The sequence below is a fragment of the Schistocerca nitens genome, chromosome 3 (assembly GCF_023898315.1).
Source record: "Schistocerca nitens isolate TAMUIC-IGC-003100 chromosome 3, iqSchNite1.1, whole genome shotgun sequence".
NCBI lineage: Eukaryota > Metazoa > Arthropoda > Insecta > Orthoptera > Acrididae > Schistocerca > Schistocerca nitens.
Window position 1 is genome coordinate 883,592,439 of NC_064616.1, and position 23,298 is coordinate 883,615,736.

Consider the following 23,298-nt stretch of genomic DNA (forward strand, 5'->3'; position numbering starts at 1 on the left):
AATGACGCAATTACTACAGTAAGCTTTCTCTAAATGTGTATTCCGTTTGTTACAGATTGGATTACAGAATCGTCTTACTCGCTATCGCTTGCATAGCTTGCTGTGCTAGAACAGAATAGCGGATGATATTTGTTGTAGAAGTAACCGAAACACAAATTCGTAGAACACCAAGCACAATTAATAGAAGTTATGGCCTTGTAGGTATAAGGATTTTTCAGAAGTGGTACTGGAAAAGAGTTCGTTTAAATTTAAAACGATTGTTCTTTCGTCAGTCAGTTGCGATGCAACCCACGCATATTTGATTATTCCTGTGAAAGCAGGTGGATTAAATTGACGCAGAATTAAATTATGTAATTTTATGGAACCTTCCCTCGAAGCGATTTCTCTATTAGTCTTGAGCAAGTCGGGATCATATGATTTTTTTTCGTGAAAATTTTTAACCTGCCTCTAAAAATAAATACCATGGGATGGACAAAGTGGAATAAATTTGGGTGAGCTCCTTTTTATTAATTCTGCGTGACATGTACTGTTTAATGATATTCTGTACGATGAAATTGAAATAAAAATACGCGGGAGAGATTTGAACCGGTACCACCAGCGTTGTAGTCCTAAATGTTAGTCACTGCGCTAAGCTTACATGGCCGTAACATAACTAACGTTACTCGTGTAAGCGACGCGCGTGGAACTTCAACTTCGATTTTCTTGGAAACTTGGAGCCGTTGCATGAGAAGCCTCTAGAACGTAATCAGGCCCCTCTACAACGTACTTAAGACTCATCAAAATCCGTGATTAACAGGCCTGACAGACAAAAATTTGATAAGTCAGCAGGTGAAATAATATTGTGAGCTGTTTTTAAAACCTTACTAAAACCTTTATCACCATGCTCTTAGTTTTTCTCGAACGCAAATCTTGCACATGAATGTACGACTCTGCAACCACGTTAGCAATATTACATGTACAGCATTTCACTATGCCAAACAGCAGAAATTAAGCTTCGGATTTTGCCTACACAGCCTATTAAACATTCTTGAAAAAGCAATTAAAAAATGGTTCAAATGGCTCTGAGCACCATGGGACTCAACTGCTGTGGTCATTAGTCCCCTAGAACTTAGAACTACTTAAACCTAACCATCCTAAGGACATCACAAACATCCATGCCCGAGGCAGGATTCGAACCTGCGACCGTAGCAGTCGCACGGGTCCGGACTGCGCGCCTAGAACCGCGGCCGGCAAAAAAAAAAAGCAATTATTGAAACTTTCTCTGTCAATAACGCAACGCAATTTTTCACCCACTGTCCTTTTGAAACTAACTTGCTGAAGTTGCTTAGATAACTACATTTCACATTAGGTCACGACGGCTCAAAAAAAAAAAAAAAAAAAAAATGTTCAAATGGCTCTGAGCACTATGGGACTTAACTTCTGAGGTCATCAGTCCCCTAGAACTTAGAACTACTTAAACCTAGCTATCCTAAGGACATCACACACATTCGCGCCCGAGGCAGGATTCGAACCTGCGATCGTAGCGGTCGCGCGGTTCCCGACTGTAGCGCCCAGAACCGCTCGGCCACTCCGGCCGGCAGGTCACGATGCTCATCTTGTATGAAACGCCAATGACCTCTGAAACATTATTGGATGAAAGTCAGCCTAAGATTTCTACATGTGCAGTATATACGCAGTTTAGTTTGACAGTATGGTAATACTGCCACAGTTCAGTAGATATTGCTGCCAGTTAATAATAACTGCAGTAATTGCTACGTGTTCTATGACTGCCACACTGATAAATAACCGCACCCGCAATAACTTATACCGTGTGGGGAGGGATTTGGTAATATGAATAAGTTATTTTTGGCATTTATTTATAACTGATATAATTGATCAGCCCATCCTTACTGTAAAGCCCCGCGCCGGTTTTAGATTAATATCGGTTCTTGAATATTGAATTCTTTAGTTTGGTGTCGTATTGGTTTGGTATCAATGCTTGATCTTCACAGCGTTAGCGAGCAGCTGTACTCCCAAGGTGCACATATCACGGCAATCAAGTTTCTAACCGTGTGTCTAATTGATACGCGCCCTACAAATTCCTGCTCCCACTACTATTCATAAGGAAGTGAACAACCCACGAAAAATGGTGAGAAACGTGAAACTTCCTGACAGATTAAAACTGTGTGCCGGACCGAGACTCGAACTTGGGACCTTTGCCTTTCGCGGGCAAGTGCTCTACCAACCTTTTTTTTTTTTTTTAATCTCATTTTATTCTATATTGTACGTTGACTTTGTTCATGGCGGACCTCAGATGACACTCGTTCGGGTTATTCGTTGATCCGTTCACTTATTTTTTTTTATTACAGAGGGTAGCGAAACCCTCTGACCGAACGCGCTGCGCTACCGTGCCGGCAGCCAACTACCCAAGCACGACTCACGACCCGTCCTCACAGCTTCGATACTGCCAATACCTCGTCTCCTACCTTCCAAACTTCACAGAAGCTCTTCGCAGAAGTTTGGAAGGTAGGAGACAAGGTACTGGCAGAATCGAAGCTGTGAGGACGGGTCGGAGTCGTGCTTGGGTAGCTCAGTTGGTAGAGCACTTGCCCGCGAAAGGCAAAGGTCCCGAGTTCGAGTCTCGATATCAGAAACATGTTGTACTAGACACTGAATACTTTCAGTTCATAGAAAACATCACTACAATGTCTGAAGTTCAAATTACAGTGTATCAGCTAGCGTTCACACGATTTCACGACTCCATTCGAGTTAGCCAAAACTTTTCTGGCCGCCGTAAAATATTTTGTCTCACTTGATATAAAACTAAATGGAATCAACAATTATTAACGCTCGCGCCTATTTTTCACACTCTGATTCGTGCTGCACACAGCATGCTCGCCTGCACCTCATTATGCGAACCCCCTCATACCAACTGCCGCACTCCAAATCAGCAGCCACAAAAACATTTTGTTGCACAGCAGAATAATAATTAGGTGTAGAAATAAACCGACTGGGGCGAGGTTGCCAGTTACGCAACGGTGACGCAGCCAATGCCAACATTTGGTAGTGCCGAAGTACAGCTTGCTTATTGCCTGATTTTGAGATGATGGGCATCCCGGCGCCGCCTGTGGACCAAGTCCGGTGGAGATGGGTAAGGGCAACATTCGATATGTAGGAACTGTGTTGATACATATACCTCACACTACCCATCTGCCATTATACCATCTTCTTAGTCTTTATACAGGGTGAGTCACGTAAGTTGTAACACCCCTTTTATTTCATGAACAGATCCAAATGTCGATAATAGGTTTTCGGTAAATGAAAGGACGCTACGGAGCACGTAGTTTTGTTATGTGACAAAGAGTCCTAACTATTATATCGGTCGAGATATAGGAGTAAGTATGATTTTCTAAACAGAATTATATAATTTTATAACGGCATCCGAAAGCGCTTGAAAAGACGAGAACAGTGTTAATTTTGAGTTAGAAACTCTTTGCGAAAGAATCCGACAAATATTCTAAAACTGAAAGGCAAGTTGGCTGGAATCGGCTATTGCGTTATAAATACGCTCACGCCAGGCTATGTCGTTGTGTCACGAGTTCCAACTGTCTACATGTCCGCCCCCGGTAGCTGAGTGGTACGCCGGCACGGTAGCTCAGTGTGTTCCGTCAGAGAGCTGGTTGGCCTCTGTAATAAAAAACTCAGTGTAACGATCAACAACCAAACTTTAACGGATGTGATCGAACGTCCGCAACGACAAAAGAAAAAAAAATGGTCAGCGCGACAGAATGTCACTCCTAAGGGCCCGGGTTCAAAAAATGGTTCAAGTGGCTCTGAGCACTATGGGACTCAACATCTGAGGTCATCAGTCCCCTAGAACTTAGAACTACTTAAACCTAACTAACCTAAGGACATCACACACATCCATGCCCGAGGCAGGATTCGAACCTGCGACCGTAACGGTCACGCGGTTCCAGACTGAAGCGCCTAGAACCGCCGGCCGGCCGGCCGTAGTCGAAATGGTATGGCGGTATAGAGATGTCTACCGTGATCGTCGCTGTCTGTCGCACCAGGCACTTTCACAAATTATTAGGTCACTAGTGCGAACAGGCAGTTTCAACATCAGACAGAGATTAGAAAGGACCTAGGAACAAGAACGTATGAGAGAAGAAATTGAAAGAAAGAGATTAAGATGGTATGGGCATGTTAAGAGGATGCATGGGCAGAGACTCCTCAAAATTATGGGGAAACTAAAGATGGATGGGAAAAGACCAAGAGGGCGCCCAAGAACACTGTGGAAAATTGGAGTGAGAATATCTGTAGAAAGGAGAGGTGTGACCTGGCAGCAAGTGGAGGAAGAAAAGTGGTGGGAGGACCGAGCCAAATGGAGAGGACTCACGAGCACCCAGACCCGGTAGTAGCTGGAGCGGGATTCGGATATAGATAGATAGATAGACAGAGGACGACGAAGACTGGAACTGACAGAGCACATGAAGAAGCTGTTCTGGCTCATCAGTCCTCTTGATAGCAGGAGACGTACTGCCAGGGAATGTGGGATAAGCCAGACGAGTGTCATTCACATCTTGCATCGATATATATTCCAGCTTTATCATCTGTCACTACATCAGGCACTGAGAGGACATGATTTCGAAGGTAGTACAGAAGTTTGTCTGTTTGCTCTGCAGCGCCTGGGAGACGACACTACGATTTTCCAACGTGTGCTCATTACCGACGAAGCTCATTTACTAACAACGTGTAAGAGGTCCATGACTGAAGAATTTATTGCTAGCGCACTCGAGCAGATGTAATTTCGATGGATTGCTCACGCGCTGCCTTCGATATGTAAGATATGTAAGCTATAAGCAGACCAGAGAGCAGTGTTGTATGCAGTGGGAACTGAGTAGCAGTAGGAGTTTGTAGCAGCTTGCAGTCTGGTGTATGGAGTTGGCTGGGCCGGTCGACGGGAGCGATGGCTATGCCTGAACGATGTAGTATAAGGTAAAAGCAGCCTCGCGCATTTGTACTATTATTATTTCAACTCCCATGTAAATGTTTTTTAAAAAATCTCTTAATAATAATCTTTCTTATAAAAAGTAACTTTTGACAATCATTCGTCTCAATTTAAAGAATTTACTAATTTCTCTAATCCATGGTCATCCTGATTATTGTAAAGAAAAATCAGTTGTTCCTTTTATACATGGCAAATCTATCCGCCAGCATTGCAATGGGCTGTGCCAGAAAAATTTCTTATAGGAGCAGATATATACGCGTTATCCGGCGACTTATTGAGGTACGAATTTTCAATTTATTCAATATGATCTTTCAGGGCCATGATGCAGCACTGATGACGTCCAAATTTACCAGTTTAGATTCACAGTCGGTCAATTATTGAAAGATTATAAGTGAGCCACAATTTTATTGAGAAATTAGTCACGTTATTGTTGGTAGGTTACGGAATAATAAACTGTTGCTAGGTTACACTAAATGTCAATGCTATACATATTTTTACTGTTGGGTAGTTACGCTGAAATGTGAATGCTATACATATTATTTTTACTGTTGGGAGGCTACAAACGGTAATTTAAATTTACGTAAATAGGTGTTATACCTTTAAGAAATTCAAGCGGCCCAGTGCAGTGACAGGTCAGGTACAATTTTTTTTCGAAAACTAAGAAAGTTAGTTCAGTAGTTTCTTTTGTCTGTGACTAGGGCTGGTTATCGCTATGAAGTATGAAGGGCCGATGTTTCTGTTTCGGCTTTGACAAGTAAGCAGTAGCGGAAAAACTGCCTGACGAAATAGTTTTCGTAAGTCCCATATCATGCTACAGATACTAGCGTATGGTTCAAATGGCTCTGAGCACTATGGGACTCAACTGCTGTGGTCATAAGTCCCCTAGAACTTAGAACTACTTAAACCTAACTAACCTAAGGACAGCACACAACACCCAGCCACCACGAGGCAGAGAAAATCCCTGACCCCGCCGGGAATCGAACCCGGGATACTAGCGTATGCCGCAATCACAGATACAAAAAATTATAGCTGACTCCGTGTCTATGTCGTATAGGAAATGAGAACTCCGGCTGGCGGTGATTGCATTGCAGTAAGCCGACTCCGGTCGCATTGCTTTGCAATTTTAGTACGTTTTCGATTTCTTTGCGAAAGGTTTCAATGTCAATATTAACAAGTGCTATCTCACCGTGTGGCAACGGCCTTGCCGCAGTGGCTACACCGTTTCCCGTGAGATCACAGAAGTTAAGCACTGTCGGGCGTGGTCGGCGCTTGGATGGGTGACCATTCAGGCCGCCATGTGCTGTTGCCATTTTTCGGGGTGCACTCAGCCTCGTGATGCCAATTGATGAGCTACTCTACCGAATAGTAGTGGCTTCGGTCAAGAATACCATCATAACGACCGGGAGAGCGGTGTGCTGACCCCACGCCCCTCCTATCCGCATCCTCCACTGAGGATGACACGGCGGTCGAATGGTCCCGGTAGGCGTGCTTTATCTCACCGTAATTGTCTGTCCAAGAGCTATTGAATTTAATTATGAAAAGTATACGGTTTCATTAAAAAAGCCGTACTTGATTCAATATCTCGGTTGATACCATAGTTCAGAGCATTGTTCACAGAAAATTACGTGACCCTCAGCGCACTATCAATTGCGGAAAACCTCGTTTCGATACCTGGAATCTTTCAAGAAATAAAATGTGTGTTACGTGCTCATTTGTGTGTGTGTGTGTGTGTGTGTGTGTGTGTGTGTTTCCGGCCGCGGTGGCCGAGCGGTTCTAGGCGCTTCAGTCCAGAACCGCGCTGCTGCTACGGTCGCAGGTTCGAATCCTGCCTCGGGCATGGATGTGTGTGATGTCCTTAGGTTAGGTTTAAGTAGTTCGAAGTCTAGGGGACTGATGACCTCAGATGTTAAGTCCCACAGTGCTTAGAGCCATTTGAACCATTTTGTGTGTGTGTGTGTGTGTGTGTGTGTGTGTGTGTGTGTGTGTGTGCGTGCGTGTGTGTGGGTGGGTGTATTCGTCCCCAACAACTCGGAGTATCTATCTTAAATGAAATTTCGTATGTTGAAAGAGGTCTTAATGTAAAGCTACTTTTTCATTTACTATGCGAGTCCTTGCATAAAAATTTCTTAGTTCACTATCCACCTCAAATTCGGATAAAATTCCAAGCTTTCGATGATATCCACCATTATCTTCGTCAGGGAGAAAAACTGTAGGCGTCATCGTGACGTAATCCAGCCAATCGGATGCTGTTCTGTGGTTGTAAAAAAGGGAACATTGCCAGTTCACCAGCCGCGCGGGGTAGCCGTGCGGTCGGGGTGCCTTGTCACGGTTAGCGCGGCTGCTCCCGTCGGAGGTTCGAGTCCTCCCTCGGGCATGTGTTGTCCTTAGCGTAAGTTAGTTCAGGTTAGATTAAGTAGTGTGTAAGCCTAGGGACTGATGACCTCAGCAATTTGGTTCCCTAGTCCTTATCACAAATTTCCAAATTTCCAGTTCACGACAGTTAGTTTTAGTCCCTAACGAAAATGCTGGTGGATCTCATCGTAACCTTGGGATTTTATTTGAATTTCACGCGGCCAAGTAAGCCGCGAAATTTTTATGCAGTTGTGAGAGCTGTTCACTTTTGGGGGTTCTAAATAATATCAGAAACCTGCCGCCCTGCGTACAGGATCGGCATGTTGAATCCCTGGATCCTTTGCGTTCGCACTCATGTCGGTTCCTTCGTATTTGGCACAGCTCCAATCACATTCTTAATACAAAGAAGCGTTTATGTTGTCTACCTAACGAAAACACGTGTTCCCTAATGGTCTACATTTCTAGCAGCCTTTGTTCCTTTGTGCTCGGTACAGCCGGTGTTATACTGTGTTTAAGTTCATTGTGTTAAGACTGAATGGTGCGGAAGAAAGAATGTACTTCCTCTTATATGTGTAAGTGTCGGATTTTCGAAAGTGTTCAAACGTCAAATGGTTCAAATGGCTCTGAGCACTATGGGACTTACCATCTGAGGTCATCAGTCCACTAGAACTTAGAACTACTTAAACGTAATTAACCTAAGGACATCACACACATCCATGCCCGAGACAGGATTCGAACCTGCGACCGTAGCAGCAGCGCGGTTCCGCACTGAAGCGCCCAGAACCGCTAGGCAACAAGGCCGCCCGAACTAAAGAGAAAGTCCATTTATTGAGTTCTGTATATGATGTGTAAATTGGCCAATGAGCACACACTCCAAACATTGTACGTAGTTACGAGACGTCATCTTTCGTTTGCTAGCTTACTCATTCGTTGATTGTCTCCTTCACGTTTAATCGTTATCGTTCTGACAGTTCTGCCATGGCTCAGTTGCAAGTAAAACTCGCGTGGCCTCCAAATATCTGTCTAAATTTCAATTTTTGTTCATCCACAGCGGCCGGCTCAAACTTCAAGTTTTGGATGTGAGTAATGCGTTTAACGCCATAAAATCAGTGTTGTAATCGGAATAAAAATGAAGCACATGGGAGAGAAACTCTTATCTCTAATGAACATAGAATAAAAAGTAAGTTCTAAACCAACTGCGAACTTAGTTTCTGTTGATACTAATACAGCCCAAATTATTTCAGAGTCAAGTGACGTTATAGTGAATGCAGTAAGATGCAGTAGTACACGGAATACAGGGTGATATGTGAACGAAGGACATATTGATGCCTTCTGTAAACAACAGTTATTGAAATCCCCGCGGGTATCACCCCAAGACTATGTATTCCTGCTACTTTCCAAGAGTAACTTCTACTTCGAAAATAATGGTTTCTCATGTACACGTGGTTGGCGAAGTCAGGACACCTGCAGGAAACGTTTTGTACATGTTTTCGTCCTTCTCAATCCGGACACTCTAGGGAAAGTTTGTCATCAACACTTGGGCCTTCTAGTACCACAACCACACTAAGTGTAATAAATCTCTAGGAGATTTTTCGGATCATGTAAAGACAATGAATCATCTAAAATGTTTCGAATGGGCCAATAGTTTTTTGAAGATAGCAGATTGAAAGGAAAAAACTATTGTGCACCAATTGAATAGTGAAAGGGCTAACCGCAGAAAGGTGCTTCTGTCAATTATAAAAACTGTAACCTTTTGTGGCTGGGAGGAACTGGCTCTTTGCGACAACCACGACTCTGGAAATTCAACATCACATGACGGTGGGTTAAATGATGGTAATTTTCGTTCTGTCCTGAGGTTCGGAGCTGAATCTGCTGATACAGTTTCGTAAAGGAATCTTACAAATGGTCCTAAGATTGCTCTGGTGTTCTTTCAAGAACGCTTAAGAGTGTTGACTGTGAGCTTGTTGCAGCATTAAAATACGTTATCAGTGTGTCTTAGAATAACTGGTACGGGATAGTGATTGTGGTGTCGTCTAAAGAGTGAGGTCCCATGTTAAAGTTAGTACCTCACGATGGAACCACAAGCTAAAAACAGTCGCTGCTATTCGCAATCACGAATGAGAGACGTCAATGAAGAAACGCCCTGAAGAGGTTCCGAACGCTGCCGCTGCTGGAAGGCTAGTTACACTACTGACCATTAAAATTGCTACACCACGAAGATGACGTGCTACAGACGCGAGATTTAACCGACAGGAAGAAGATCCTGTGATATGCAAATGATTAGCTTTTAAGAGCATTCACACAAGGTTGGCGCCGGTGCGACACCTACAACCCGCTCACATGAGGAAAGTTTCCAATCGGTTTCTAATACATAAACAGCAGTTGACTGGCGTTGTCTGGTGAAACGTTGTTGTGATGCCTCGTGTAAGGAAGAGAAATGCGTACCATCACGTTTTCAACTTTGATAAAGGTCGCATTGTAGCCTATCGCGATTGCGGTATATCGTATTGCGACATTGCTGCTCGCGTTGCTCGAGATCCAATGACTGTTAACAGAATATGGAATCGGTGGGTTCACGAGGGTAATACGGAACGCCGTGCTAGATCCCAACGGCCTCGTATCACTAGCAGTCGAGATGACAGGCATCATATCCGCGTGGCTATAACGGATCGTGCAGCCACGTTTCGATCCCTGAGTCAACAGATGGGGACGTTTGCAAGACGACAACCATCTGCACGAACAGTTCGACGACGTTTGCAGCAGCATGGACTATCAGCTCGGAGACCATGGCTGCGGTTACCCTTAACGCTGCATCACAGACAGGAGCGCCTCCGATGGTGTACTCATCGACGAACCTGGTTGCACGTGTGGCAAAACGGCATTTCTTCCGATGCATCCAGATTCTGTTTACAGCATCATGATGGTCGCATCTGTGTTTGGCGACATCGCGGTGAACGCACATTGGAAGCGTGTATTCGTCATTGCCATACTGGCGTATCACCCGGCGTGATGGTATGGAGTACCATTGGTTACTCGTCTCGGTGACCTCTTGTTCGCATTGACGGCACTTTGAACAATGGACGATACATTTCAGATGTGTTACGACCCGCAGCTCTACCCTTCATTCGATCCCTGCGAAACCCTACATATCGGCAGGCTAATGCACGACCGCATGTTGCAGGTCCTGTACGGGCCTTTCTGGATACAGAAAATGTTCGACTGCTGCTCTGACCAGCACAATCTAAAGATCTCTCACCAATTGAAAACGTCTGGTCAATGGTGGCTGAGCAACTGGCTCGTCACAATACACCAGTCACTACTCTTGATGAACTGTGGTATCGTGTTGAAGCTGCATGGGCCGCTGTACTTGTACACGCCATCCAAACTCTGTTTGACTCCATGCCCAGGCGTATCAAGGCCGTTATTACGGCCAGAGGTGGTTGTTCTGGGTACTGATTTCTCAGGATCTACGCACCCAAATGGCGTGAAAATGTAATAACATGTCAGTTCTAGTATAATATATTTGTCCAATGAATACCCGTTTATCATCTACATTTCTTCTTGGTGTAGCAATTTTAATGGCCAGTGGTGTACATCAGAGCGCAGTGCCACTGGCCTACTCTTTTATAGCCTAATTTGATAGCCACACTAATGGCAGCCTGATCGTAGTTCCAGGAGCGAGCTGTTATTGTTAGTCAGAACTCATGTTTTATCAAAGTTCATAGTTAAATGTAAAGTGATAACTGACTGTCATTCAGTACCAAAATCAGTTCCACAAGTAAGTGTACCCCGTTATCTGTATAAAATAAAAGACGCTATTATAAAAATATGTTTACATGAAAATAAATGTTATTACTAATTGCACAATTATCTAATAGTTAATCCAGTCACCGCTATTATCGATTATAGCTTGGCACCTTTTTGGCATGCTTTTCACGAGATCTTCTGCATATTCTCTCTGTAACGATCTCCATATCGTCCTGATTTTATATTACAGCTGCTTCAAAGTATATATTGGCTTTCATTTACGCTAAATCTTAATAATCGAGCAAACATTTTCGATCGGACTTGCATCGAGTGACATTGCAGGCCAATCCATCGTGGACACCCCATTATCTTTTTTCCACGCTGTACAGAGATAGTTGCGATGTTTCGGATCATTATCCTCTTGAAGCACGCAGCTTGCCTCGTTCGAACCAAGTAGCTTCTTAACTGACTTCAGAAGGCATTTTTGATAAATACTGCACATTTTTTCAGCATTTAAATTAGCCGTAAATAAGTGGAAATAGCCAAAACTACTTTGCAAAAGTGCATTCAGTACAGATTCGAGACCATTCCCGGAAATGTCGCTACGGAAGTTGCAGTTAAAATTATGGCGTACACTTTCTTGTGGCACTGACTGTATTCAAAGTAATAAACAGTCATCATTGTGATCTGCGATAGTATGAAATGTACGGGGTGTTTCACAATTCCTGTGACACTCTTGTAGAACTGTAGAGGGGACTTACTAGATCAAGTTTTACATAGGATCCCATGTCCGGAAACGTCATGCAACGACGCTATGGAGCGTCAAAGTTATAGCTACCGGCGCCTATAAAAGTATTTATATATACAGGGTGGTTACGTGATGATGTTACAGACTTTCTGGGATGATGGAGAAGGATATGTGTATCAATTTCAAGTGAGGATCCCTGTGCCAGTAACAAACAAGTCGAAACATATGAGCGAAAATCCTTCTGTTACCACTGATAGTAGACTACATGTACTGATACTGTTGTTGCAAATACACTCCTGGAAATGGAAAAAAGAACACCTTGACACCGGTGTGTCGGACCCACCATACTTGCTCCGGACACTGCGAGAGGGCTGTACAAGCAATGATCACACGCACGGCACAGCGGACACACCAGGACCCGCGGTGTTGGCCGTCGAATGGCGCTAGCTGCGCAGCATTTGTGCACCGCCGCCGTCAGTGGCAGCCAGTTTGCCGTGGCATACGGAGCTCCATCGCAGTCTTTAACACTGGTAGCATGCCGCGACAGCGTGGACGTGAACCGTATGTGCAGTTGACGGACTTTGAGCGAGGGCGTATAGTGGGCATGCGGGAGGCCGGGTGGACGTACCGCCGAATTGCTCAACACGTGGGGCGTGAGGTCTCCACAGTACATCGATGTTGTCGCCAGTGGTCGGCGGAAGGTGCACGTGCCCGTCGACCTGGGACCGGACCGCAGCGACGCACGGATGCACACCAAGACCGTAGGATCCTACGCAGTGCCGTAGGGGGCCGCACCGCCACTTCCCAGCAAATTAGGGACACTGTTGCTCCTGGGGTATCGGCGAGGACCATTCGCAACCGTCTCCATGAAGCTGGGCTACGGTCCCGCACACCGTTCGGCCGTCTTCCGCTCACGCCCCAACATCGTGCAGCCCGCCTCCAGTGGTGTTGCGACAGGCGTGAATGGAGGGACGAATGGAGACGTGTCGTCTTCAGCGATGAGAGTCGCTTCTGCCTTGGTGCCAATGATGGTCGTATGCGTGTTTGGCGCCGTGCAGGTGAGCGCCACAATCAGGACTGCATACGACCGAGGCACACAGGGCCAACACCCGGCATCATGGTGTGGGGAGCGATCTCCTACACTGGCCGTACACCACTGGTGAACGTCGAGGGGACTGAATAGTGCACGGTACATCCAAACCGTCATCGAACCCATCGTTCTACCATTCCTAGACCGGCAAGGGAACTTGCTGTTCCAACAGGACAATGCACGTCCGCATGTATCCCGTGCCACCCAACGTGCTCTAGAAGGTGTAAGTCAACTACCCTGGCCAGCAAGATCTCCGGATCTGTCCCCCATTGAGCATGTTTGGGACTGGATGAAGCGTCGTCTCACGCGGTCTGCACGTCCAGCACGAACGCTGGTCCAACTGAGGCGCCAGGTGGAAATGGCATGGCAAGCCGTTCCACAGGACTACGTCCAGCATCTCTACGATCGTCTCCATGGGAGAATAGCAGCCTACATTGCTGCGAAAGGTGGATATACACTGTACTAGTGCCGACATTGTGCATGCTCTGTTGCCTGTGTCTATGTGCCTGTGGTTCTGTCAGTGTGATCATGTGATGTATCTGACCCCAGGAATGTGTCAATAAAGTTTCCCCTTCCTGGGACAATGAATTCACGGTGTTCTTATTTCAATTTCCAGGAGTGTATTGTTGGGTGGGCAACTCTGAGGTGTTAGTATGGACCAGGAAAAAAATGTACAGTAAACATAAGCTCTAAAATGTATACAATAAGAGTTCTATAGAGGAGATGTGTTTCTCACTAGCGAAGATGAACAAGTGCTCACAGCTCCTCAGGTATGCATTTTATAACACATGTTTGCTGCCCATTTTTTCTTGTCTTGGTCCATACTACCATCTCTGTAAGTTACCTACCCTACAATTGTAGCAACAACAGCACAAGTACATGTATTCCACAGTCAGAGGTATCAGAACGCTTTTCGCTTATAACTTTGGACTCACTCGTTTCCGGTATAGGGACCCTTACCTCAAACTAATATATTTATTCATCTCCGTAGTCACAGAAAGTCTGTAACATCCTCACGGAATCGCATCGTGTGCACATGCATTTACGAGCGCCGGCACCTATAACGTTGTGGTTCTGTAGCGTTGTTGGATAACGTTTTTTCGGACATGGATTCCTTTGTAAAACTTGATCTCCTGTACAGCCTCTAGAATTGTGTAACATTAATCGTGAAATACCCTGTATATCGTCCCTTATATGGGCATGAAAGTTGACAAAGTTAAGTATCCTGTATTAAAGTGTTTTACTGTAACTGATTTAATGTTCATTATATGTTGTAGCGTCTACTCGACCTCCTCCAGAAGTAAAACTACTGAACTGTTGTCTAGGCTTGCTACGTCATATAAAAATGGCGACGAGTCTGATTCTCACGTATGTTCAAGTGTGTTTTGAAGGTCTCACATCATCTCCCGCCCGCCTTAAAAAAATGGCGACAAGTCTTTTTTTTTACTTGTCTTCCATCGTCGCCTGTCTTTGTGAGCGTGCTTGGTGTTTCGCTAGTCACAGCGGTAATAATTTTTCTATGTTATTATATCTAGTCCGAAGTGTTTCACTTGAGCTATAACCAAACGAACTTGTTCTGTTTCATGTGCAGCTGACTGAATGACAGCTGCTCAGTGTTCACCAAATGATGAACTTATTGTCGCAACGCACAGCACCACAGCCGGTTGCTGCATCCAACTTTCGTCAGTTTAACTGCAAGGAAGAAGACTGGTTGGAATACTGTGCTCAACTGGAAGTGCACTTCTCAATTACAGCATTAAAAGCACGATGTGCCTTGCATTCTTTCAGTCCACTGTTTGAGCTGACGCCCATCGCCTGTGTCTCAAATTGTTTCGAGACTCTCGTCTAGAAGATGTTGCTTGTGCAGAATTCGTTAGGAAAATCGATGAGCATCACGAGGCATAGATTCATGTCGCTGCACGAGATTTAATTTTTTCATCTAAAGAAGCACTTCGACCAGTCATTAAAGTAGTGGTTTCCTCAACTTAAAGGATTAACGAGACATGGCAGGTTCAAGTGTTCCTGGGGACAAAATTATAATGATGTTGTGCTACATGATGGAATCACGCAAAACTATCCTGAAACTGCCAGACTTGGATCTGAGAACATTTTTGTCAGTTGTAGTGTCTCTGTATAACCTACGGAACTTTTTTTCGACGTTTTTATCCTCTTGTTTGTTACTTAAAACAAAAAGTATTTATAGTAAAACTGAAATTATCAGTGTTTAATTTAGGTTTGATTCGAAAATTGTCTATTTGTAATGTGAAAGAGAGGGCTGTTGTGTCAGAAATAAAAGAAATTACAGAATTATCATATAGCGCTGGAAAACGCAAGTTCCTAAAAAATGGGTACAATAAAAAACTGCAAAACAGAAACATATAAAACATGTTTTCGACATCTCATCGAGATTATATAAAACATACATAAACAACTTTAGCACTCATCAATAATAACAGGAAACTCTTGCCTCTGACCATAATGAAGAACCTTCCATTGAGTACAAAATCACAAAAAAAAAAAAAATGGTTCAAATGGCTCTGAGCACTATGGGACTCAACTGCTGAGGTCATTATTCCCCTAGAACTTAGAACTAGTTAAACCTAACTAACCTAAGGACATCACAAACATCCATGCCCGAGGCAGGATTCGAACCTGCGACCGTAGCGGTCTTGCGGTTCCAGACTGCAGCGCCTTTAACCGCACGGCCACTTCGGCCGGCTACAAAATCACAAAAATAATTATTAGATATTTCTGTGTTTGTGCATGTAATCTGTACTTACATTAGAAGTAATTGTTTTGGTTTCATGAAAGCGCAGAACTTAAGTTCAAAATGTTCAAATGTGTGTGAAATCTTATGGGACTTAACTGTTAAGGTCATCAGTCCCTAAGCTTATACACTACTTAGCCTAAATTATCCTAAGGACAAACACATATACCCATGCTCGTGAGAGGACTCGAACCTCCGCCGGGCGGAAATTAAGTGATCAACTAATTTTTATTACTTATAAAATGCAATTTATTTTTTGTAAGAATACAAAATACACACTGGTCTAGCACTGAACGATGTGCGGTAGTAATAACGCGTTAATCAATCAAACAAATAAAATCCACAGAAAAGTCGTCAGCCCCCAGTTTCTCTCTCACACATTCATTTACTTTTCTTTCCGAATCAGAACTACCAAACAGTAGTCTTTGTAGAGCACGCCTCTAGTTGTAGCCAGGCTCATATTCAAATCGTCCGTTTCAGGGCCATCACGTTCGGCGCCAGTCTAACGCGAAGTCACAGAGTAACTTTCAGCACGTGCTTATTGTCTCGGCTCAGACAATGCAGGAAGCACAAATTAAGTCTCGCTTTTCCGCTTCGCGGAGACTCCTGCTGTAGTCCACAAACAGACGAACAAACTTTTTTGTCCAATTAAGAGTAGCTAACAAGACAGCTAAATTTCAGTTAGACACAGACGCGTCTGTATCACTCATAAATATAGACGCCTATGACGTGGTCGGTATCCCACGGCTACAAAAGCCCATTTCTGTTTTGTCTGCTTATGAAGGGCACGAAATACCAGCCGTGTGAAGTTTGACAGCAACTTTTCGTGGCTTTGAGACGTGCGTTTCATTCCATGTACTATGTTCTAGATACAGTGACAAATTTTTGGCTTAGACTTGTTTGATTTTTTCAACCCGTGCATACAAGAAAAATCGTTACAAATCAGTTTCCATGCCTCATACCCATGTTTATGTCTTTTTCAACTAGGATTAGGCTCAAATGGCTCTGAGCACTATGGGGCTCAACTTCTGAGGTCATTAGTCCCCTAGAACTTAGAACTACTTAAACCTAACTAACCTAAGGACATCACACACATCCATGCCCGAGGCAGGATTTCAACTTGCGACCGTAGCGGTCTCGCGGTTCCAGACTAGGATTAGGAAATGCTAAAAATTTTGAGATGCAAGTTGCTGTTAAAGATAATACGCAGCTACTATTTTATAGTACTAGGTCTGTCCTCCACGCTATAAGTGAGCAGACTGCAAAGGAACTACAGCGACGGAAAGAGACTGGGGTGATACGACCCCTCTGTTTCTGTAAACGAGTGGGTGCCGCCCCCCCCCTCCTCCCTCCTCCCCTCTTGGTAATACTTGAAAGGCCACCAGGAGATTTACGTCTGTGCATGGATTTCAAAGCCACGATAAACCCACAAACTGTCATAGATCCTTTTCCTCTTCCACGACTGGAGCAGTTGATGGACAGGCTGGCTGGCTGGAGCAGGGTAGATACTTTTCGAAAATTGGTTTCAGTGAGACATAATTACAGTTATCACTTTACGAGTAGTCCAATCAGTATTTTGTGATCAATACTCACCTGAGTTTGTTCCAGTTTCAAAGGCTACCATTCAGATACGCTTCAGCTCCTGCTATTTTTCAATGTTTCCTGGAACAATTTACAGCTTTCGTGTATGAACTATCTGGATGATATAGTCGTAGTGGGTCATGCGTCTACTGAACATTTGGAAAATTCAGAATGTTTATTTCAAGTGCTCCCAAAGGCTGACTTAAGTGTAACAAGAAAAAGTGCTCCTTCTTCCACGAAGCACTTGAATGTTTAGAACGTCTCATAAATGCACAGTTTATTCATCCTGCTGATTCCCACTTGTCTGCAATTAAAATATTTGACGGCACGCCTTAACGTCTAGGAGTTTCAAGGCAATCATGCGGAAATTAACATATTACATTAAGTATTTTGCAGATGGTGCGCAAATTGCTGCTCCTCTTAACTGTCTGCGCGGGAAAGGTGTTGCTTTTGCGTGGCCCCACCAATACCAGGATGCATTTAAGCAATTAAAGAACTTTTTTTTTAAGTCGTCGTTGTCTAAGTTTGATACAAAAAAATGGTTCAAATGGCTCTGAGCACTATGGGACTTAACTTCTCAGGTCATCAGTCCCCTAGAACTTAGAACTACTTAAACCTAACTAACCTAAGGACATCACACACATCCATGCCCGAGGCAGGATTCGAACCTGCGACCGTAGCGGTCGCGCGGTTCCAGACTGTAGCACCTAGAACCGCTCGGCCACACCGACCGGCTAAGTTTGATACAACTAAGCGTGTTGTATTAGCTGTGGATGCATCTTTTTACAGGATTGAGGTAGTGCTATGCAACAGAGTTGAACAGTCTGATAGGCCCGTTCCTTTGCCTCAGAAACTCTAAATAGAGTGCAGTGAAATCACAGTCAGCTTGAAAAAGAGACGCTGGCCATTGTCTGTAATGTTACCAAGTTCCACAAATACTTGTACGATCGAAAGTTCTATCTGATTATGGATCATCGGATTTTAATGGCTTTGTTCAATCCAGCCAAGCCTGTCCCACCGCGGACAGCGCAAAAATTGCAAAGTTGGGCTGTAATTATCAATACGAGTGTTGTACAGACGCACTGTACCACATTCAGTTTCTGACTTGTTGTCTCGGTTACTGGTCGGTACCGACACAGAGTTTGATCCGTTTGAGGATTCTTGTTATCAAACCGTCAGTGAAGATTTTGAAATTCTTCACAATTTTCCTCTTGACCTTCTTCGTATTAGTGGGGCAACTGCTTCCGACCCAGCTCTTCTGTTAGTTTCGTGATATGTATGCCACGGGTGGCCACGTAGTTTGAAAGACATTCCCCAGCCAGTGGCGCATCTCTACTTTTTGCTTCGTAACGCTGTCGGTGCGGTCAGAGCGTTCTGCTGCTACATACAGAGAATGAAGATCCATGGGTTGTGATTTCTCAGTCCCTCCAGTCGGAACTTTTGCCTTTGTTACAGTAAGGTCGCTAGCGCGTAGCACACACAAAAGCAACCCGCCTGACGTCATTGCATCTACGCCCACATTCAGCTTATGACCTCTAGTTGCTCCGCTTGTGCGGAGCGTCAGTACGCTCCGCTGAATGCTTCTTTCAGCAGCCACGTCCGCACGGACCGTTGCAACGCTTGCATATTGATTTCGCGGGTCTATTCGGGAACACGTGTTCGAGGTAGACGCGTACAGTTAATTTCCTTTTGTCGTCCCCACGACACCCACCACTAATATTAGTACTGTGTCCGTTTTGTCCTCTATTTTTCCCCTCGAAGGTCTCCCCGAGGCTATTGTCTCGGAAAATCAAAAAGAGTTCACGTCACTCGATTTTCTATTTGTGTTGACAATGACATACATCATGTAACCACAACTTCTTTTCACTGTCAGTCTAACGGTAAAGTTGAACGGTTCGTTCGAGCTTTCAAAAGTCACATAGAATAATTCCGTTTCTCTTGCACAGGGGAGAAGGCCTTAAGGATTTTTTTTCCCCTACCGCTGCTTGCGACATGAAAGGAAGTCGAAATCAGAATTATTACACAGTCGTCGTCACGGTAGCCTGCTGCATCTTCTGCGGCCGCCGCGGAAACAGTTCTTCCTCGCGTCAGACAAGTTTCAATTGCAGGACAATGTTTTCTTCAAAGTTTTTTAAATGGTTCAAATGGCTCTGAGCACTATGGGACTTAACATATGAGGTCATCAGTCCCCTAGAACTACTTAAACCTAACTAACCTACGGACATCACACACATCCATGCCCGAGACAGGATTCGAACCGGCGACCGTGGCGGTCGGGCGGTTCCAGCCTGAAGCACCTAGAACCGCTCGACCACAGCGGCCGGCTCAAAGCTTTTAGCAAGTAACAACGGTGGGAGTACGGTGTCATCACAAAAGTATTGGGCCGTTCGTCTTACATCATTGAGTGTTCCTGTGGGCTAAACCGGCGTCACTAGAATCAGCTGCGGCGCTCTTAGATCAGTGAGTCTGTCACAGAATTCTTTCCCCTAGACCCAGCACTCCACAGGAGCTTGCAAGGCACCCATCTCCCCCTCTCCGTCCGTAGCGGGCGGTATCGTACTGCGCGCTGCCGATGCAGATCGACGTCTCGCAACCGCCGACATCGCCAAAGATCCCGCAGCCAGAGTCTAGGTCCGTGGAGGTGTCTGGCGTTCCGCTTGCTGTCCTCCCGACTACAGCGTTTGCGTCCCTTTATGTGGGAGTTCACCCTGTGGCCGGTTTTTCAGCCGGTGTTCCCGGTCACTCGCAAGGTGGATACCGGGGTGCCGACAGGGAGCTGCCATGGGCCGTCGCTTCAGCCTCTGTCTCCTCATCTACGTCCGCATTCATGACCCCTGCCTGCCCTCCGGCGTCGTCACGTGACCCACCACTACTTGATAATGTTGCAGATGTTTGGGCAGTGGGGCGGGGCAGACATGTGGTGTCGTCCGAAGAGTGAGGTCCCATGTTAAAGTCGGTACCGAGACGCGGGATTAAACCGTCGTCCTCCCGAATGCGAGTCCAGTGTGCAAACCACTGAGCCACCTCGCTCGGTCTGGTGAAAGGCTTCTAACGTCAGAACTCAGCGCTGCTCAGCTCATTCTCTGATAGACCACTTTGATAGCCACACTGATAGTAGCCTCGTCGTAGTTCAGATCCAGGAGCGAGCTAGTACGAAACTAGCTTATTCAGAACTGTGTACCAAAGATCATAATCAAATGTAAAGTGGTGTGACTAGGCCCTCCCTTCGGGTAGACCGTTCGCCGGGTGCAAGTCTTTCGATTTGACGCCACTTCGGCGACATGCGCGTCGATGGGGATGAAATGATGATGATTAGGACAACACAACACCCAGTCTCTGAGCAGAGAAAATCTTCGACCCAGCCAGGAATCGAACCCGGGCCCTTAGGATTGACATTTTGTAGCGCTGACCACTCAGCTACCGGGGGCGGACATGAAGAGTGGTAAATGACGGTCATTCAGGACTATAAATAATAAAGTTATCATTGTGTTCAACGAAGGTATGAAAGGTATTTCATCCGTCAAAGACAAGAAGAAGGCAGAAGCTTTCGAAATGTGGTGTTACAGAAGAATGCTGAAAATTAGATAGGTAGATCGCATAACTAATGAGTAGGTACTGAGTATAATTGGGGAGAAGAGAACTTTGTGGTACAACCTGACTAGAAGAAGGGATCGGTTGGTAGGACACGCTCTGAGTCATCAAGGGATCACCAATTTAATACTGCAGTGAAGTGTGGGGTGTAAAAATTGTAGAAGGATGTAAGGTGTCAGGCAAATCCAACACCTTCCATGAAAACCCTGACATGATAAGCAAATACATTAGTATGTCACATAGCTCCGAATAAATCGTGACATTAAATTAACCAAAGTAATACGAGTAATGAGTGAGCAAATGGAATACCACAGACTAACACAAGAATGCCTAAATGCATGCCATACCTTCCCACCGTGGGACAGACGCAGTTCTGAGGGGAGAAACGAGAACAGAAGCCGAGAGCAGAACCGTGTTAAGCTGGAAGGCCCTATGATAAGGGACGGACGGACACCCAAGTCGCCAGCTAGCCGCTAGGACCACACCACCCACAAGTTTTAGCGTGAGACTTTTTCGCGTCTCTGTTACGTCAAGACCACCCCCCAGCCAATGTTAAAAGCTAGAGCCCTCCAGAAGAACAGTATAGATCTTACGATAACACAAAAAGGGCTACACCACCCGCAAGTTTAACGTGAGACTTTTTCACGTCTCTGTTACGTTAGGACCACCCCCCAGCCCATGTTAAAAGATAGAGCCCTCCAGAAGAACAGTATAGATCTTACGATAACGCTAAAAGGACCACACCAGCTGCAAGTTTTAGCGTGAGATTTTTTCGTCTCTGTTACGTTGCAAACTTTAAAAACATTGCCCCACCACGAAAAGTATAACGTTTCTCATTGGATAGACAGAATTTTTGTAGGCGGGTCTTAAGGTTAACATTGAGACCCTGATTGCTCAGATGAAAACACAGCCAGATAGTTTTTTTTTAAACCAACTTCGGTAAATAATAGCAAGGAGAAGTTAGGACAGAGTTGCTTCCGAGAAGGCGAGGTGAGCGGAGCTGTGCTGCCCGCCGCCCCCTGACGAAAACCGACAGGGTAATGAATGCACGCGATGCCGCATTTTTGAGCGCATAAGGCTTCACTCAGAACTGGAGAAGTCTCATCTGTTACACCCCCTTTTTGCGTAATACTAGTGTCGATCGTCAATTAAAGCTCATGGTGTTCACATTTGCCACTTGAAGTAAAAATCTGAAACGCGATGATTTTTCTGTTATATAGTGATTGAGAAGCCACATCAGCCACTGTAATTTACGACAAGTTAGATAAGCAATTAAAGATAATTGAGGGTGACTGTAGACCATTTTGATAGTTTTCTCTCTTGTGAAACTTAATTTAAACCTAGATTATAGATGTGATATGGCATAGGTCATCCTTCGATCCATTGTAGAAGTTGGAAACCCATTCAGGGAATATTCGTTCACATTTTTGTTGAACACAGTTGGTTTTTACCATCCTGTATTAAAACATTTCCTTTTATCAATAGTGCAATTTATAAACAATGTTTTGTGAGTAGAATAAAATTTCCAATGGTAAACTTAACTGCTTTTTCGACGTTATTTTACCAGCTAACTAAAAATAGGAAAGCCTTGAACCCCTTCCACTAAATTTAGTTAGTATTAAGATTCTTTTACAGGGAGTACAGTGGAGCTGACGCTGAAATCATTAAGTATTTGGTTATATCATCGCTAGTCTCACTGAACTCTTCTGAATTCTACATGTCATGTGTGGTCTGGCGTCTCCTTACCAGCAACAGGTCCCAGGTTCAAACTAGTCAATTCCCTAAAAAACACGCTCAGAGCGTCGTTGCGCGAAAGTGGTAGGGAGACACGATATAGAACAAACAGACACCACGCAGAATGTTTAGAAGGAGACCAAGAGATGAATAGACTATGCAGATTCAGAAGGATGTAGATTGCAGTAGTTACCAAGATATGAAGAGGCTTTCCCAGTATAGAGTAGCATGTACAGCTGCATCAAACCAGTCTTTGGACTGAAGACCACAACAGTATTGAAATGGATGTCTACCAAAGTTAAATATCCTGTATTGATGTGTTTTACTGAATGTGTCCTAATGATCATTATACGCCGAAGAAAATAAATTGCATCAACAAAAAAAAGTTAAAATAGTGTAATGAACTTTCGGGAATACGCTTGTCTAGGTTACATGTCGAACTGATTAACATTGTCAGATCAGAGGTTAATGTAAGCGCAAGATATGCCATTGCAAATGTGAAATTTTGACCCATTAATAACGGGTGTAGCCACCAGACTGCTGAATCGAAGAATGAAAACGTACATACATTGCGTTGTACAGGTTCCGGATGTCAGTTTTTGGGATGGAGTTCCATGCCTGCTGCACTTGATCGGTCAGTATAAGGACGGCTAATGCTGTTTGTGGATGACGCTGAAATTGTCGTCCGATGATGTCCC

General features: G+C 44.6%; 1 protein-coding gene across 2 annotated transcripts in view; it reads right to left on the reverse strand.

Annotated features, from left to right (window-relative positions):
• LOC126249803 (uncharacterized) overlaps nucleotides 1-23,298 on the reverse strand; it is a 619,524-nt gene that overhangs the window by 543,511 nt on the left and 52,715 nt on the right. Inside the window, exon 1 of one of the 2 annotated variants that reach the window (XM_049951498.1) lies at nucleotides 17,288-17,309. The exons of the other annotated variant lie outside the window; for it this stretch is intronic. The gene's annotated coding sequence lies outside the window, so the exon portion shown is untranslated. Of the gene's footprint in view, nucleotides 1-17,287; nucleotides 17,310-23,298 lie in introns of those variants that run through there. 2 annotated transcript variants of the gene reach the window in all.